Genomic DNA, 19,942 nt, shown 5'->3' with positions numbered 1-19,942 from the left:
GGTGCTGAGAGGTGACCGAGCAATTCCCCCAAGAGGCATCCGCAAAGTAATTCTGTGCAGAGCATGTGCAGGCCATCTAGGCAGCAACAGGACAAGACGCAGAGTACGTGACGCATACTGGTGGCCTGGCATGTATCAAGACATAAGAGCAATGATTGAAAGGTGCCATGAGTGCATGAACAGCGACAAACGGCTGACAGTGAGAAAGGCACCCATGATACCCACGGAACTCTCACATGGCGTCTGGCACAAAATAGGACTGGACTTCATTGGCCTGCTAGACGGCATGTCGGCTGACCACAGGTACGGAGTAGTCATGGTGGACTACTTTTCCAAGTGGGTCGAGATCGAATTTGTGTCAGACATCACCACGAGCACCGTTATAGGAGTACTTTGGCTGTTTTTCATAAGGAAGGGCTCCCCGAGGAGATTGTAACGGACAATGGAGTGCAGTTATTCTCCAGGGAAATGGAAAGGTTCTTAAAGAAACACAATATCCGCCAGTTGAGAGATAGTTTGTATCACCCACAAGCCAATTGACTGGTAGAAAGGGCAAACAGTTTCATCAAAGGTGCTTTACAACTGGCATGCGCGTCAGGCTTGGATCCACACAAGATAGTCAAAGACGATGTTGCTGCCCACCGCCTCATGCCCAATGCCATAATAGCAGATTCTCTGTTTCAATTGTTGAGAGGGAGAAGGGTGCATCCACACTGGTGCCACCGTGGCTACAGCAAGTCAGAGAGGATGAAGACACAGACATGAGTGACATTGTTTTCCGATTGAGAAAGAACAAGGAGGTCATGAAAGCCCAAGGCGATAGACGCAGAGCTGCCCATCGCACAGAGGTCAGTGAAGGCGATTTAGTATAGATACTCCTACTCCACAAGGACGCCAGTACAGGCTCCAAATACAGCAAGGCCATAGAGGTCACTCGCAAGGGAACCAACCACGTCCACACCAGCGACGGAAGACGGTGCAACCTGGAAAGAGTGGCCGTGTACCGCAAAAGAGCGTCCACCAACTACCCCTCCACAGAAGCAGGGGATGACCAGGAAAAATGGGTTTCGGAAAGCGACCCCCAACAACCAGAGACAGACGCTTCAGGAGAAAAGTATCAAAGGGAACATGCCTACACGAGCCCCACACCCCAGTCCAGAAAACCACACTGGGAGGCAACTTCAGATGACCCCACTCCACCCGGAACACCCCACATCACCACCCAATCCCCAAGCGCCATCTCCAACCAGAACAGGCCCCAAAGGGAGAGAAGAAAGCCCACCAAGTTCACTGACTTCGTCATGGACTAGCAACCATCTTTTCCCACCAAAGGAGGTGTGTGGGGACTCCTTCCCGTGAGATCGCGGGAGCGTGATCTCGCCAGACTCAATGAAGCGCGAATCGCGAAACGACGCAGCAGCGGCAGAACTCAGCGGGAGGCTGAAGAAGCCAGTCAGCCCGAGCGCTCCTCCTGCAGAGAACCCATAGCTACAGCAGGGCCTTCCTGACAGAGGTCCTTGACAGCAGAGCGTAATACCAAGACTGAGGGCAGCCTCCTGGGTGCTCTTGCTGTTCAAGATGTCAGGCCCCCCCTGACACATTGCATGCACTGAAATCAACTACATGAACTGGATAGCATAACAGTGAGTACACTCACCGACCCTGCCCTGGACTCAATACCCAACCCCTACTGTTTTGTTACAACAGGTGTACAAACAAACACCCAAGTAAACGTCAACAGCATCCTGTCCTGCTTCCAGGCCACCACACACTGCTTCCCAGCCCTAGGAGGGAGCAGGTGCTGTCCACCAGGTGGCGCTCTGCTCGCTCGCCCGCATGCACCTCTGCAGGGAGTGGAGCACTGATCCCAGCCGCCCAGGGAGGGAGCAGGAAGAGCTTTCAGTGCTGTGCTCGGAGCAGGTGGGGTGCGCTGCTAGAAGCCCTGGCGGGAGGCTGAGAGGCGCACGGGACTCAGGTAGGTCATTGCCCTCCCTCGCGGGGTCAGCAGAAGTTGGGGTGTAACTAATATTCTCCTGTTTATCGAGAGTTCCCGCGTGTTGGAGAAGTTTCGTTTCAACAGATTGTCCGAGCTGTAGGGAGTGCAGAAGTCCAAGTGCACCCTTTGATTTCTTGGGAAAATATACTTTATAAAGCACTTGGGCAGGCACGGCTGGGGCCGTGCGGGCCCCCGGGGGCGCCTTCGTGCGAGTGCCCCCCCCCCCGCCCCCGCCGCCCGAGCGGCACCGGCCACCATTCCACGCGTGCTTTATTTATGCATCGGGGCATGCACGCTTGCTCAACTTTAAGAAGGTGCACAGTCCGGGGGAGGATGGGGGGCTTCCAACCTTGCCTCAGCTGATGCTCGTGCTGCACCCCCTTACTTTTTCAGGAGGGAGGCTCCCCAGTTCCCCGTGGACTTGCGTTAGAAGGCCAAACGGTCGTGGTTTCGGCGGAATTCTGGGACTGGTAGTTTTTCTAAATGTCAAACTTTAAAAGAAAAATGCGCCAAGTCCCGGAACCCCAAGGGAAAAACAGAACTGTCTGCCGTCTCATGCGTGGCCACGGGGACGCCTGAGAGCTCAGTAACTTATTTAATTAGTTGTAGATTTACCAAATGAAAGAGCAGGAAGGGTGGGGGGGGGCAGTTTGGGGTCTCGCTGAAGTGGGGATTAGGGACCCCACTCCCCCACTCCCTAAAGCTGTGAGGCTATTAGCACATGGCGTTGAGCAACTAAAAACGAAAGTTGTTATCGTGGGGGGAAATAAGCACGCCTTTTGTATTGTTTATTTATATAGCGCCTATACACAGGAATGTGTTTCAAGGCGCTCGATTACCTGCGTGTAATGATTATTTACTGAACATGCCAGTAAGATGTAGCCAGTCTGAGCTCACCAGTCTCGCCGTGTGTGAGAAAGTCACCCAGTCCGTCGATTCTTCCGTGGTATCTCCATTCATTAGAATTGGGTGGGCACACGGGGCTAAACGGGCAAATGCCGGGGACCACCTTTAATTGACAGCAGCACAGTACTATATCATTAATAATGAAAGGCGCACACGTGGAATTGTGTCTGCGCTATCTGTAATAGCTGCAATGAACAATGAAGGCACTGATAGAGGTGGTATAGAGGTTTCTGACTTCCGCGGTTGTAGTAAAGATCTCACAGTGCAATGTAGATGTGCCAAAACCTAAACTTGATGGGATAGATACCTCGGGTAGCATAAGGGGTAATCAACCCCTTACTCCTTCTGCAAGTATATTGCCTAACGCAAATATATCCAAGAAAGAGGAAAAAAAGACAAGCACAACTAAAAAATCAAAACCAAAAGAAAAATGTGTGCAAAACGTCACGGAAATACCTAAGAGATGTGAACTTTAAAAATATGATTGACGAAGATCGACATGGGTTGGTTGACAATAATGGATGCTGTGTTATGTAATAATTCTAATTCGAAAAACAATCTGGTGAAACCACCAGCTAACCTTGTCCCCACTTTAAAAACAAAAGCATTTCAGTTAACCCCCAATATTCCCCGGGGCGACATTGTGCAATCTGCTTGGAATGGTAACAAAGAAATATCCAACTCTAATCACCCGATACCTGAGCCATGTAGCAATGTACCTTCAGCTCCACCCGATGGACGTAGGTCCGAGGCTGACCTTGTTAAAGGCCAGGTTCACGACTTGACGGTTATAGTTGAACATGGTGCTGATACTTTATTGCATAAAGAAGAACCTGGCAAGCATGGGAGTGTTATGGGTGTAGATGGTGAATTCTCTGTTAAACAAGATGAAATTGCAACTATTGTGAGAAAAATATTACATGATCAATTTAATAATAGGGAAAACCATATTATGAACAGGAACCCCCTCACGAGGGGGTAAGGCAAACTCAAAAGGCGTACGAACATGCTGAAGTGGTGGATGAAAGGCAAGATTTAAAGAAACCAGCATTGAGTGATTTACCTAGTCTGATAATGACCACATTATTTACTGAAGGTAAACAGATTTCGCTGAGTCGCCCTTGCATCCTTTCATTATTTGCTACCATTCCTGCACTGGCATTTCTCTCATGACCTGATATTGTTCTTGTAGACTTTTTTCACAAGCAAAGGTTGGACTATGTGCGCTTAGTAATTCCCTCACCGCTTGTTAGAAACTTGTTGTTGAAGGAAGCTGACAACTTGCAGTGCAAAGGATTTGACATTTACCCATAGACATATATTGACCCAAAACAGGACAGGAATGGTGTAACAAAGAAACTAGGTGTTACCAGTACCAATGATCCCCTTAAAGCAAATCTGAATAATACGGAAGGTTTTGACACCGAAAAACAGGAGTGGAGAGGACTGACTCTTGCTCTTAGGGAGGCTATCTCGTCGCTCCATGCTTTATCCAAACCTCTTTAGCACTATTGGTAAAACTTCTATTGCATGTTGGAACTCTAGAGGCCATGTGCATTTGTTATGCAATAATGCTGTTACAGACTCCTTGTTATCTTTTGACTTGATTTTTTTGCAAGTAACGTGGGCTACAACTAATCTAATTTGGGAAGACCACGATACTTGGCAACTACCTGCCACCAAAGGAAGGCCGATGGGGGGGGTTTGCTAACTACATGTAAACATTCGTTGGAGGCAGGGATCACTGATGTATGGTCAACCCTGAAATTCTTTTTGGCAGTGACATGTACTGTGAAAATTGGATGCAACCTCATTGATATATGTATTATCAATGTATATTGGAATCCTTTGAAACACAATGAAATGCAGCTGATTAAAGAACTAGCTGAAGTAACTGCAAAAATCGATGCTTGGCATGCTATAAAGGTCAACGGGTTGGTTAGGATAGCTGGTGATTTAAATGCAGATTGTGATGTAGATAGTACGGAAATTGACGCCCTAATGTGTGGCATAAATTTGGGTGGTAAGTTACCTAGAGCTCCGAATGGTAATGCTAAGCTAAGAGGAGTGATTTGTGATTTGGCTGAATTTCCTTGAAGTTATGGGGCTAGTGAAAATACCTAACTCTGCTCATACATGGAACGCTAGAGGTTGTAGCTCAATCCTTGACTACATCTTTGTCGCTAATGGCTTGGATAAATACGTATCCAACCTTTTGGTGCAGAAAATGTCAACGAGCGACCATAACCTCTTGTCGATTTTCATAACACATACTGATGAAATAGAACATAATGTAACCTACAATCCAGGCCTGATTGCGAACATGACTGGCACCCGTATACGTTGGTCTTATTCCAATACAAAAAGATTTACATCAGTCTTACTAAAAAACTATATGAATATGACGCATGAAGAAAGTTCATATCATCTCGCATCGACCTCCTTTACGAATTACATTAACAAGATTTCTATTACTACATGTTATGATAGGAAAGTTACGAAACAAACCCGTAACCATGTACATGCTTTCGACATTGACATTCTAAATCGGAAAAAACAGTTAAGACGAGACATTTGCCGTGCCTTGAATGAAACAGGTAGTGTACCAGAAAGGGATAAGAAGCTAAGAGGTATTAAACAACGATATAAGAATTGGCAAATTTCTCAGACTGGCCAGGGACCAACTAGATGGTGAAAAAATTCTCGCTGTGATTAAAGGTAAAGATATCTCAAACTTTTGGCTGATTAATAGGATTCAGCTCACACAAAAAGAGATATTGCTTACCCTGCTCAGTGAAAGAACTTGGAAAGATCATTTTCTTAAGATGTATGGTGATGACAGTGATAATGAAATGTTCCCGGTTGTAAAAAACTCCAGATGGATTCTGGATATTTCTCCTACTAATATTAGTAGAATTATTGCTAAATCCAAAAAGTCGGCGGCACCGGGACCCAATAATCTATCCAACCAAATTCTAAAAACTGATGCGCAGTTATGGGGAAACATCTTGCATGTATTGTTTAATGACATCCTCACAACCAAGCTTATCCCGCACTCATGGAGATTGGCTATTGTGATCCCAATTTATAAACATGGTCCTAGAACCTTGCCCGAAAGCTACAGGCCAATTGCGATCTCAGATCCTGAATATAAGATTTTTACCGCTATTATACTTGAAGAACTTGACGATTGTCTCACCAGCAATGATATATTAGATGCTAAACAGATAGGAACAGATTGTGGCGGACTTATCTTGAAAAGCTTGCAATCCAAAACCCTAAAAAAGTCAGACTGTTATCTTTGTAGCTTCGATGGATTTCTCTAAAGCTTTTGACCTTGTTGATAGACATACTTTATGGTCGATCTTGAGAGACCTACTGATTCCTAAACATTTATTGGAAATGATCATCGACCTATACTCTGGCACAAAGATCAAGGTCAGACTCAACTCACTCGGGCGGCTCTCTTCAGAAATATCAATCTCTAATGGCCTAAGACAAGGTTGTAAGTTAGCTGCCGCCTTATTTGATTTATATGTTTCTAAAGCTGCTGGTGCAATCGCGGGCAAAGCTTTGGTATCGCCTAAATGGGGAGAAACTGCGATAGAATGCTTAGCGTATGCAGATGATTTCTTACTGTTAGATTGCACAAACATTGGTTTGCAGAGATTGATAAATGCATTTGTTGTATTTACTGCTGGTTTACACTTGAAATTGAATGCTTCCAAAACAATAATTATAAGAATGGGAAAGCCAAAGAAAAATCAATCCTCTCTAACTTGGTTCTGTGAAGGTAAACGATTAAAAAGTCAGGTGGCACTGAAATACTTAGGATACCAGTTTACAGCTAATGGTGCTATTGCAATGATCAAAAGGCAGTTAGAAGTGAAAGTGGAGACGATACAGAGACAGATGTCGAAAATTGATGCTAAGTTCGGTAGATTTACGGCTACTCCGTTGAAATGTTTTAATACTATTTCTGGTATTCCAAAACTCTCATATGGTTTAGAATTTTATGAGCTTGAGAGTACGGATTTTATGAAAAAACTTGAACGCAATATGTGGAAAGGTGTTTTGTTTTTCATGTGTATTCCAATTCAAGCAATTAGATATGAATTTGGCCTTCAGTCTTTAGAATCAATTATTTTATGGAGAAAGATGCTGCTGTGGAGGAAAAGTTTGATAAATAATGCCACATCACTCTATACGATTGTAGCGAAAGACCAATCTAACGTTTTTTGCTTGAAATTGAAAATGGTTATTGAAGACACTTTGTTGAAGGCAGGTGTTACAATAGAGATGCTGATAAGGAATCCTTTGAAAGTAAAGAACATACTCCAATGTAATGATTGGCAACTGACTCTTGATTCGATCCAGCAATCCAAAATGGTTAATCAGATACACTTGTGTTGGAAATTTTACCCTGTTCTTGAAACTTACCTGGAAATATATCCTTCCTGGAATTTTAGAAACACATTCATGAGGTTCCGTTTCAATACTTTGAAAACAAACTATATCTTGAAAAGATGGAAACTTCTGAACGATGAATGGGGTTGGTGTAGACATTCTAAGAATGAAGGCACTGAGGAAACTGTTACATTTACTATTACTATGTCCAGCACTACTAAAGCAACGTATTCTATACTTTGAACAATTTGTAGTACACCTGCACTCTTTGACACCGAATGTTTATGGTATCAGATTAGGCATAATAGCTCCACTGTTTTAAAACTTAGAATAATGGCATTTCTGAAGAACTTCTGTGACCTATCTTAAATGATCTGTAGGAATCTTCTGATCAACAAGATGTATTGTTTTGCACCCTTCCACTTAAACTGTGAATTTTATCTATGTTTTTAATATGTCTGAAAGAATGTTATCGAAATGAATTATCTTAATCGTCCTGTCTTTTGATGTATCGTTATGTTTTGTTTTACATAAATTGTCATTTTAATGTTGTTCTTAACATATTTGAATGAATTCTTATTGAACTTAATTGTCTTAAATGTTGTAGTGTTTTCTGATGAACTGTTTTTGTAAAGGTTTAACCAAACCATAAACAAATAAATAATAATATATGAGGAAGTAAAACAAGTTTTAGTAAAAAAAAATCATCGATATGCACAATCCAAACAAACACACTAATGAAACCTTCAGGATAAAAGGAAGGCCCAAATCAATCTGTTCACAATCGCAGCGTAACATTCAACAAAAGCATGATGATTTAATATTTTAATATTGTTCATTGAAGTCTCACGTAATGAGCACGTTTAAAAATACATTATTTTAACCGTCTGCCTCTAGCTCTAAAGGAAGGGTTTAAATATCCCACCAGGGACCAGGCTGTATAGCTGGTTTGCATTGCCTAAAATGTAAAGGTTTCCAAAAGGGGATTTAAAAATGGCGGCGAGCTCTGACCTAAGCTGGACAAAAGATGAACAGATGCAACAAGTATTCTTTGGGGCATTACGGACCAGGCATGATTGGTTCAGTGTTGAACGGTTCCTTCACTGTGCTCTGATCTTATTCTGCCACCTGACCTCTTTATGTTTGAGTACTTATAACGTGCCTTAGACCCGAAGGCAAGCGGACGTGCACAAAATACCAAACAAATACGCAGAATCAATACAAATACAAGAAGTTGCGGGAACAAAGCAATCCAACACAGTCCAAGAGTAACAGATTGAAGCCACCAGAATAAAAATAGAGTAAATTAAAATACAAAATCATTAAAAAGATAAAAGGATAAAATGGAAGGATAAGAGCAACCGAGCAGACTAATGCAGCTAAGTGAAAAAGAAGGTCTTCAGGGCCATTTTAAAAGAACCTGAGATTGGCTTCCTCCCACTGATAACAGGTAATTTATTCCAGAGTGTCAGAGCTGAAAGACTGAAGGAGTGTCTTCCTACTTATCAAGTTATGCTTCTGGTATCTGGAGCAGCGCACCTTGGCTAGATCTCAGCAATCGAGAGCGTTCCTCTCCTGGATCCTATTTTCCAGGTACAAAGGACTTCTGCCATAAATACATGTATGTGTGAGGGCAGGATTCTAAAATGCAGGCGCCCTTCTCCTGGGAGCCAGGCCAGTGCCTTGCGAGCTGAAGCGGTGTGCACTCTTCTCCCGGGAGCCAGGCCGGTGCCCTGCGAGCAGAAGCGATGTGCGCTCTTCTCCAGGAGCCAGGCCGGTGCCCTGCGAGCTGAAGCGATGTGCGCTCTTCTCCCGGGAGCCAGGCCGGTGCCCTGCGAGCTGAAGCGATGTGCGCTCTTCCCCGGGAGCCAGGCCGGTGCCCTGCGAGCTGAAGCGATGTGCGCTCTTCTCCCGGGAGCCAGGCCGTTGCCCTGCGAGCTGAAGCGATGTGCGCTCCTCTCCCGGGAGCCAGGGCGGTGCCCTGCGAGCTGAAGCGATGTGCGCTCTTCTCCCGGGAGCCAGGGCGGTGCCCTGCGAGCTGAAGCGATTGGCGCTCTTCTCCCGGGAGCCAGGGCGGTGCCCTGCGAGCTGAAGCGATGGGCGCCTTTCTCCCGGGAGGTGCCCTGCGAGCTGAAGCGATGTGCGCTCTTCTCCCGGGAGCCAGGGCGGTGCCCTGCGAGCTGAAGCGATGTGCGCTCTTCTCCCGGGAGCCAGGCCGGTGCCCTGCGAGCTGAAGCGATGTGCGCCCTTCTGCCGGGAGCCGGGCCGGTGCCCTGTGAGCTGAAGCGATGTGCGCCCTTCTCCCGGGAGCCGGGCCGGTGCCCTGCAAACTGAAGCGATGTGCGCTCTTCTCCCGGGAGCTGGGCAGGTGCCCTGCGAGCTGAAGCGATGTGCGCTCTTCTCCCGGGAGCCAGGGCAGTGCCCTGCGAGCTGAAGCGATGTGAGCTCTTCTCCAGGAGCCAGGCCGGTGCCCTGCGAGCTGAAGCGATGTGCGCTCTTCTCCAGGAGCCAGGCCGGTGCCCTGCGAGCTGAAGCGATGTGCGCTCTTCTCCCGGGAGCCAGGCCGGTGCCCTGCGAGCTGAAGCGATGTGCGCTCTTCCCCGGGAGCCAGGCCGGTGCCCTGCGAGCTGAAGCGATGTGCGCTCTTCTCCCGGGAGCCAGGCCGTTGCCCTGCGAGCTGAAGCGATGTGCGCTCTTCTCCCGGAAGCCAGGGCGGTGCCCTGCGAGCTGAAGCGATGTGCGCTCTTCTCCCGGGAGCCAGGGCGGTGCCCTGCGAGCTGAAGCGATTGGCGCTCTTCTCCCGGGAGCCAGGGCGGTGCCCTGCGAGCTGAAGCGATGGGCGCCTTTCTCCCGGGAGGTGCCCTTCGAGCTGAAGCGATGTGCGCTCTTCTCCCGGGAGCCAGGGCGGTGCCCTGCGAGCTGAAGCGATGTGCGCTCTTCTCCCGGGAGCCGGGCCGGTGCCCTGCGAGCTGAAGCGATGTGCGCCCTTCTCCCGGGAGCCGGGCCGGTGCCCTGCGAGCTGAAGCAATGTGCGCTCTTCTCCCGGGAGCCAGGGCGGTGCCCTGCGAGCTGAAGCGATGTGCGCTCTTCTCCCGGGAGCCGGGCCGGTGCCCTGCGAGCTGAAGCGATGTGCGCTCTTCTCCCGGGAGCCAGGGCGGTGCCCTGCGAGCTGAAGCGATGTGCGCTCTTCTCCCGGGAGCCGGGCCGGTGCCCTGCGAGCTGAAGCGATGTGCGCCCTTCTGCCGGGAGCCGGGCCGGTGCCCTGTGAGCTGAAGCGATGTGCGCCCTTCTCCCGGGAGCCGGGCCGGTGCCCTGCGAGCTGAAGCGATGTGCGCTCTTCTCCCGGGAGCCGGGCCGGTGCCCTGCAAACTGAAGCGATGTGCGCTCTTCTCCCGGGAGCTGGGCAGGTGCCCTGCGAGCTGAAGCGATGTGCGCTCCTCTCCCGGGAGCCAGGGCGGTGCCCTGCGAGCTGAAGCGATGGGCGCCTTTCTCCCGGGAGGTGCCCTGCGAGCTGAAGCGATGTGCGCTCTTCTCCCGGGAGCCAGGGCGGTGCCCTGCGAGCTGAAGCGATGTGCGCTCTTCTCCCGGGAGCCGGGCCGGTGCCCTGCGAGCTGAAGCGATGTGCGCCCTTCTCCCGGGAGCCGGGCCGGTGCCCTGCGAGCTGAAGCGATGTGCGCTCTTCTCCCGGGAGCCAGGGCGGTGCCCTGCGAGCTGAAGCGATGTGCGCTCTTCTCCCGGGAGCCGGGCCGGTGCCCTGCGAGCTGAAGCGATGTGCGCTCTTCTCCCGGGAGCCAGGGCGGTGCCCTGCGAGCTGAAGCGATGTGCGCTCTTCTCCCGGGAGCCGGGCCGGTGCCCTGCGAGCTGAAGCGATGTGCGCCCTTCTGCCTGGAGCCGGGCCGGTGCCCTGTGAGCTGAAGCGATGTGCGCCCTTCTCCCGGGAGCCGGGCCGGTGCCCTGCGAGCTGAAGCGATGTGCGCTCTTCTCCCGGGAGCCGGGCCGGTGCCCTGCAAACTGAAGCGATGTGCGCTCTTCTCCCGGGAGCTGGGCAGGTGCCCTGCGAGCTGAAGCGATGTGAGCTCTTCTTTGCATATCAGACACAATTCACACTGCACTGTTTTGTAGCACCTGCAGCTTCCTGAAACAGCTCGGAGCAGTGGCAACCAAAACACTGCCCCCACAATCAATGTTTGCGCCGATAATGGCACCTGCAATGGTAGCACAATTCTCATTAGAAGGAAAGATTCAATGTGGCACAAGAACTTCAGATAGTATGTAGGTGAGACAATCGCATTGGTTTGATTCCCCCCCTAGATAATGTATGTTTTACCCTGCAATAGGACAGGCATTTTGCAATCTGCATCAAAAAATGATTACGACCCTCAAATCTTCGATAGCCTTTGTTGTGTGCCAACCATAACTCTATTTTTGCATCATTCAGCGCTGAATGAGACTAACAACATCATTTACTCTCTTGACAGCTGTGGGATAATCATCTGGAGGCTGTATGAAGACGTGTGCGTCATCTGCCTAATTAGCATATCAATTATTATCAAATATTATTATTATTATTATTATTATTATTATTAAATCTCAAAGAGGGGCTTCATGAAAAGATTAAGAAGAGAAGGCGATGGGCAAGAGCCCTGAGGCACTCGGATCTACGGGAAGTAATCAAAGCGGAACAGACCGCAGCGCACCTTTGCAAAGTGGAAAGCTTTCCCTTGCCCTGTCCCCTGCTTACCTTAGCTTGTTGCCACTTACCTTCTCTCCCACCCCATCCTCCTGTCGCCCTTTCTCCCTGCGACGTTTGTCTCCTACCCCTAAAATGGGTAGGGACGGCCGTGAGGGTCCTTCTAAATGGTTTGTTCCTCGCTACACTCCTTCCTTAGGAAGCAGGGGCAGCCCCAGAATCCCATCGAACATGGCAAGATTGGGACGACCACGCAACCCCTGTTCGATATAATGGAATTCAGTATTATAATTTTTTCATGCCGAATGCAAATTTTTGGGGCAATTCTGAGGCACCCCACAAGTAAGCTTGACGGGAGAGGCCGAGTTAGTTTTGTAGAAGCCTCTTGCCCATCTCCCCGATTTAAAAAAAAAATGAAAAGATCCAATTAGCCGCTCCAACAGATAAACAAGCAGAGGACAGCAGTCGATTATAGAGGATATTAAAATCAATTAAATCAAAGGCCGCCGATAAAACCAGCAAAGTCAGCAGCGATATCTCTCCATTGTCCATCATTTGAGTCATTGTTGCCTTTAGATCAGTAAGGGCCGACTCCGTTCCGTGGTAGAATCTAAAACCAGATTGGCCGGATCCAAGATCATCGCCGCCTTCTAGTTTGCCACACGATCCAGAATCTTGAGTACAAAAGGCCCCCTATTGATCGGGCTATACTTTGTGGGCTATTGGGACCCAAAGCTGTGTTATTTTTTTTTTTTTTTAGCAATAGCGTATCCATGCGTGCTTAATGCAAGCAGGCACAGATGAGGATGAAAAGGGAAGCTTTCACAAATTTAGCAATTAGTGGGGCCAATGGAGGAGCATGGATCTTCAGGGCAGTGGTAGGCTTCAGCCGCGTCTTCAACCTCGGCCCCAGTTACTTCCTTGAAATCAAAATACGTTGGGCATTGGACCCTGCTTTCGTACTAAGGGTACGTGGAATATTGCAATGGGCCAGGAGCCTTCAGCAATATCGCATGGCTTCTGTTGGCCGGTTTCAATGTTTCGGGAAGATTCCCCTCCGCACTGCGTCTAGTGGGCAGGTCGGGGAGAGTTCTGTTTGCCAATGATGTCCATGTGCCCAGAGAATGATCAGACCAGGAATGAAAGTGCCCCTCCAGGAGGAGACTGCTTTAGGAAGGCAAGCCAAGGGATGTGCCCGTCCTGAGGTCTGTCACCATGGGTGAAGGCGCTCTCATGGGGCTGCCATTCTGTGATCTAGTCGCATTCAGCTGAAGACATGCTAGCACACACATGCTAGCACACACATGCGACCGCACCATATCGCATGACACTACAGTGCAGCTTGGGATAACATTTGCATAAGGGCATGGCTGAAGTCGAATAAAAGCCACACTTATTTAAAGGCTTTGAGATTCCTGGGAGCCTTTGTTTGGAATTATTGATGCTAAAGTTTAGGCATTTCCCCTTAATGTGCACACCCACAGCTCGTGTTAGCGCTTTGTCTCTGGGGTTATAGTTCTCATTAATACAACACCTGTTATTAAAGTACTTAGAAGCAGGAGGAGTGTGTTAGGGCACCCCTTATAAATGCGATAATAAGAATGATGTATTTTGTGTTGCAAAAGACTTGGAGGGACCAGTGACAGGAGAGGGTGGTCAGTAGACGCACTAATAAAGGCTTCAATTTAACTGCACTGTCATGCCCCGCGTTCCTGCACACGGACGACTAGGGTCATCCGTTTCCATGTGGAAGTTGCCTTGGCGACTATTTCCAAGTCGCGGGACACGCCGCGCTACATTTCCCAGCATTTCCCCTTTTTGCGATCACGTGACACGCCGGCAACGCGCCTCACGTCCTGGGAAAGATAATCGTACTTAACTCAGCTTGTCCATGCAACGGGTGCTCCTAAAACTAAGCAGTTAGTTAAAGTGCCCGATTCTCGTTATCCTGTTTTCTGAATCTCCTGGACCCGGCTCATGCTTTAAGGACTATTCCGTACGTCTCCTCCCTTACCATTTCTGGCGCCAAAACCCTCGACTGTTTTCCCTTTGGTAATCGAACTCCTGGCTTTGTATACGGATTGCTCTCTCCTGCTCCTGTTTGTTGTGACGCTTTCGGATTTGCTTCCCCATCACTGAACTTCCAATTAAGCTCTGTTTATCCCCTCTGGCTGCTATCTTCACGGACTTCCTAATTCCCCTTCATTATTCTACGCATTCTGGATGGTTTAATGGTACTTTTCATTTTGTCACAAAACACATCACTCCATGCATCAACGTGACTATATGAACGCTCTCCTGATTCTACTGGTCACTACCTGGATTGCTTACCTTCACTTCAGGGACGCTTTGCTGAATTGAATAAGGGATTGCTTTTGGACACTAGCTGCGCCCTCGTGCCGTTCGGGTTAGGTGAATCTCTGCACTCACTTCTACCAACTGGGACTTCCTGCATCACCTGGTTGCCGTGGTGTGTTTGGACTTACATAAGGTTGTGGGATTTCTTTCTGGCTAAGCAGGTAAGAGAGGGTAATTGTGGGTGGCTGGTCGCTGCATTTTGGGTAACCTTAGTTACTCTTTTGAATCATTGTTTTGTTTGCTCCCTTAGCCCTGTTGTCGCTGCTCCTGCCTTTTCGCTCAAGCCCCTGGCCTGTTAGTTATAGTTAAATTCCTACAGGCTATGCTCTTGGGGGGGAAGTCTTGTTTAGCACCACGCGCAAGGTGTCCCGGAAGAATCTGGTTCGCTGCACGTTCAAGATACCCCAGAGCGGAAGGGCTCCCCGAAAGTGAATGCTGACTGTATCCTTTACACGGCTGTATCCTTTTATAAAGTTTGTCTAAACTGTGACAGATTTAGGAGCCTATTTTATTTTTTGCCTGTCGGTCATGGACACCGGAGCTGATCAAATGGCTGCCTTGATGCAAGCCTTTGCGGCTTTGCGTACCAACATGGCATCAGCACATGCGACCCCCCCATCAGCGCATGGATGTACTACAGAGTTTCGTGCAGCCACTACCACCCGATGAGGAGTTTGGTGATGCTGTTGCAGCAGCAGCTCCTCCTACACCCCAAGTTCAGCCTCCTGCTTCAGCCCCCATTGTGCTTCCTGGACCTTTCCCCTTGGCCCCTCGAACGCTTTTTTGGAGATCCAAAAACATATCGGACCTTCATAAATCAGTGCCGTCTGCATTTTCTGTGTCGGCCACTGGCATTTCCTGATGCTGTTACTAAAGCAGCGTTCCTTCTTTCCCATTTGGGAGGAACAGCAGCGGCTTGGGCTAACCCGTTACTCGAAGCCAACGACCCAGCCTTGTATGATTTTGATACCCTTATTCAATCCATGAATAGAGTATTCGACATGCGTTACAAGGCACAAACTTCCGATCTCGAGTTCCTTGCTATCAGCCAGGGTAAAACGGACCTTATATCCTACCTTGCCCGCTTTAATCAGTTAGCAGCGGAAACTACCTGGCCCGAACAGAAGAAAGCAGCCGTCTTCTATAAGGGACTTTCGGAAGAGTTAAAAGACGCTCTATCAGTGGTGCCGGCTCTACCGTCCAGTTTTCCGGAACTGGTAGACTTGGTTTTACAGGTCGATGCTAGGCTACGACAGAGACGTGGCGAACGGCGTATCCCTGATCTTCGTCTTCCAGCCAAGTCAGAAACCTCCTCTTCTACCTCTCCAGGAGAGGTGAAGGCAAGCGTCCCCACACAGCACGATCCTCCCCGCAATGAGAGACAATGAAGGACTCTCCCAAAATGGGAATAAGGCCAAGACAGAGTGCGGGTGAGCGTAAATGGGAGTTTATCAATCAGAATAGGGCATGCAAAGGACTCTGCAAACTCCGAGAGCGCTCTGTCTGACAATAGCAAAGACAGGCGTATATATTTACAAAAAACGTCATAAGAACCTACACACTATAGGGGGCACAAGTTCATGGGGATTGGGTGGCGACGACTAACTATAGGTGCTGCTGTGATGTGGTTGGCTCTGGCTGGCAGACGTCACTGGGCAGCCTCGTGGGTTGGGCTGGGCCTGGCAGGGTGGCAGAGTTCATCCAGGCGGTGTTGTGGGGCCATCGCGGCCAGTGGCAGAGATGAATGTCTTCTCCTGACTTATTAGCCCTAGGCCATGCACACCGCAGTCATTCAGGCATATTGGTATTATCTTCTTTAGTAAATCTTTCAATAGGTTATACAACAGGTTAATGCAACACAGGAGGAATGTACCTTGTGAGGGGTCTGGAGGTAATACGTCAGGACATGGTTACCAGTGTCCTGTTGACCGGGGCCATAGGTCGAGGGGCTAAGCTTCGGGGCCTGGGACGGGCGGTACATGTCTTTCTGCCTTGTTAGAAGTTGTTATGGATGTTCCGCTGTGTGTTGTCAAAGTGTTGGGTGTCCTGATTGCACAGGGCCATAAGTCTGAGATGGTCCGGTGGGTTGTGAGGTTTACGAGGGGGCGCGTGTGTTCAGGCAGAGGTTTACTGCTGTGCTGTAAATAATGCAGGTGGTGGGTGGTGGCCTTGGGTGCTACAGAGGGGGTTACAAGTCTTTCAAGCGGCTCCAGCCTAGTTGGGGGAGGTAACGCAGCGCGGCGCGGTCTCTGCTCTCATGCCTTGGCAGCCTTCGCAGGGTGGGAGGGGGAATGGCCTTGCACGTATTTCACAAAGGTATCTCCCTCGTGTGTTGCCGATTTAGGTAAAGACATCACAAACATTTGAACACTCTATAATACTTATTCAAAACATTACAAAACATGCATTTAAACTTTGCTGGATGTGTCTTGATTATACCCAGTCTGAGTACCTTATTCATACATTATGTTTTAACAAGTGCAGTATTTAGTTATATGCATATATATTTGCAGTAAGTGAGGTAGAGTTAGGGTTGGTGGAGAACATAGAAAGTAACCCGCCACTTGTTCGTGACGGTGGTGGCGCATGTGGGGCCTAGACATGCACACATGACATGCGCCTTCTCATGCATTCTTCACATGGGCCCTTTGTATGGTTACATTCGTTTTCTTGTGTCCTCTAGCAGCATTAGTTTAGTTATGGCACGAGCCCATGGGGTGTAAGTTTTCCAGTCATACACGTAACAAACAGATTCCTGGTGCGTGCCGTTATTATTAGTACCCAACTGCAATGGTATATGCTCACCATCGCTTATATCATGGGGGCATGATCTCTTGTAATTGTACATCTTACAGGCTTTTGTAATATAAGGGATTTTATGAGAGAAAAGCATCCTTTGCAAGTAGTCTCAACATTAATATACAAAGATTGTCTGGCATGTAACGACCATTTTACTGTTCTTTTCATTTGCCTAGGCCTGCTGGCCGGGTCATGCTGGGAGCGATGATACACTGCGGGAGGTGAACTGTTACAATGTTAGTGTATTACACTAGCTCATGTCCGTCTTGTTCGTGGGAACGTGCTCGCAGCGGATCTGCCAGGGTGCTGCGGCAACAAGGATGACTGAAACCCTCCAAGGGTGGGGGCCGCGCTACAGTGCGCTGAGCTCACACCATCTTTACCAGACAAAATGGTTTCTAGGCCTAGCTAAATTTTAATACGTGTGGGCAATTAATACGTGCGGGCAATTAATACGTGCGGGCAATGTCTCCAGTGGGTGAACCCTCCACCACCTGGGCCCGGGTGGCATGAGGGGACGCCCAAAGGAGCCATAGTCCTCACCTGGGGAGAAAGCGTAGGCGAGGGGGGGGTCTTCTTGGACCAGTCCTCCCCTACATTTCCCCCCTTTCGTTACTAAAGTAACGAATTCTTTAAATCTTCTATCCTCCTACATTCTGCCTCGTCCATCACCGCCTCATCCCATGCAGGAGTTCCTTTGATGGGCATCCATGCTCTGCACACCCCCCTTAAGCTCTCACCTCTCCGGGCATATTCATCTGGGGTACACATTAGATATATGCACCCACCATCTCCTTCCAAATCTACCCAAACTTCCTCATACCATTCTAGTATACGGGGCTCTTTGATGGTGGTGTGCCACAACTTATCTACAATATCTTTATCGTGGTATATAGGCACCAGTTGGTACCTGGGCGAGTTATCTATTCCTGTTTGTACTTGTGCTTCTTGCATCGTTTTTATTGTACCGTGTGAGTTGCCCATTGTCACCATCATCATTGCACCATTTGGTACTGCGTTAGCACAAACTCGAAGACCCACCTGGCACAGGCAAAAAAGTAGGAGGAGGAACACAACAGCTGGTATTAAAAATTTCACAGTTGTTCCAAGCCATGAGGGAACCCAGGAGAAGATGTTGTCGAACCATGTACTCGCTTCTGCTCCACCTTCCATTTTCATTTTTTCTCCTAGGTTGTGGACTGCTTCGATCACATGGGATAGGGAGCCATTCTCTGCGTCTTCAGAAGGTACGAAAGTGCAGCAGGCACTTCCTATTTTTCGGCAAACACCACCGTCCATCGCCGTCAACAGGTCCAAGACATACCTGTTTTGCATGGTCATTAGTCGTAAAGCTCTTAGTTCCACTTTAATTATATTGAATCCTTCTTCAGTGTCGTTTGCCAGCTGAATCAATTCCCAGCGTGTTATCTGGAGCCATTTTGCGTTTGCCCTTGCTTGGACACTTGAGACGAGTGAGGCAAAAAATGTTTCTGCTGAGCTGAATAATCGATACTTGTCTGGGATCTGAGCCAATAGTTCTGATGATGCCTTTGATATGTAATTTGATGCTCGTTTGTTACGGGTCAGCACTTCTCCCTTGCTTCCAGAAGACAGGACATACATTTGTGTCTCTGCAGTTGGTTGAGCCGCACTGTGCATGCGTTCCTGTGTCCCATCGACGTGGCTTTCTGGTATCACCATTAGGGCTGAGTGCAGAGTGGCCATTGAGCAGCTGCCACTCCATGACTGGGGGAGGTGTAGGTATGCCTGGTTGCCGCACACCCAGTACGTGTCCATCAGGGCCGCTGTCCCTTTCCTTAGGTCTGGGATGGTGAGGGTCTTGTTGCAGTTCTTGTTTGTTCCCATGGGGGTTCTCCCTTCTCCTTTAAAGCACAGTTTGTAGTCCATTTCGCTTTGCAGTTTGAACGGTTTTTCAATGGCAGTTACCCAAGTTAGTTTTGAAATGTGTTCTCTCCATACTGGTGTACATGTTTCCTCTATCCACTGCAATTTATCCGGTGCCACACCTCTTAGTGCTTCCGCTTTGCACAGTACTTCTTCATCCTTCCGCTTGTTGTCGGAAAAAAGTGTCCCTTCTATTACAAAAAATGGTTCTTTCAAACATACCACTCCTGCCGTTTTTGGGTAACACGTTTTCTCGTTCTGCAGCATTTGAAGAGTCACATCGTGTGCCTGGAAGGTGTTCTTAATCCTGCACAGCGTGAGATGAAGGAGACATTGGGCATCCACAATAGGCAACTCTTTGGGTAGCAACACTTTGGGTGTACCTGATGCATGGGGGATGAGGGAACAGACATAACAGCTCTCGTTTGTAGTCTGTTGAGCGGTGGCACTCATGTCTGCATACCACTTATTTGTTTGATGGGGGTGTCGTGGGTCTTCCATCTTATCTAGACCTAGCCCATAGTATTCATCATACTTCCTCCTCCCTGCTTCTCTCTTTCGTCTGTTGTTCTTGTTACTCATGTAGTACTTCCCAACCCCCTGGGCAGTGGACCAACTAGACCCCCCTTTCTCATTCCCGCCCCCCTTGGCCCATTCATCACATAATATTTCGTGCATTGCTAGTAGCTTATCGTCTTCTTTCCTGACGTTATCTGGCAGATTGTTTTTTGGGATGGGGGGAAGCTGGCTGGTGGGGGTGTTATACAACCATGATATGGCAGACGGGTTTCGGTCATTAAGACTGTGGGCATTGTAATTGGATACCCCTGGTGGAGACACTGTGTTGCTCTGCATTCCACCTTGTGGCTTTTCTCTTTGTG

General features: G+C 48.6%; 1 protein-coding gene across 1 annotated transcript in view; it reads left to right on the top strand.

Annotated features, from left to right (window-relative positions):
- The first annotated feature begins 1,856 nt into the window (after positions 1 to 1,856).
- Positions 1,857 to 19,942, top strand: part of GDPD2 (glycerophosphodiester phosphodiesterase domain containing 2) — a 496,108-nt gene continuing 478,022 nt past the window's right edge. Inside the window, exon 1 of the mRNA XM_069612447.1 lies at positions 1,857 to 1,975. The gene's annotated coding sequence lies outside the window, so the exon portion shown is untranslated. The remainder of the gene's footprint in view (positions 1,976 to 19,942) is intronic.

Source organism: Ambystoma mexicanum, chromosome 5p (assembly GCF_040938575.1).
Source record: "Ambystoma mexicanum isolate Mex_15411 chromosome 5p, UKY_AmexF1_1, whole genome shotgun sequence".
NCBI lineage: Eukaryota > Metazoa > Chordata > Amphibia > Caudata > Ambystomatidae > Ambystoma > Ambystoma mexicanum.
Note: the sequence above shows the minus strand (reverse complement) of the source record. Positions and strands in the feature narration are given on the sequence as shown.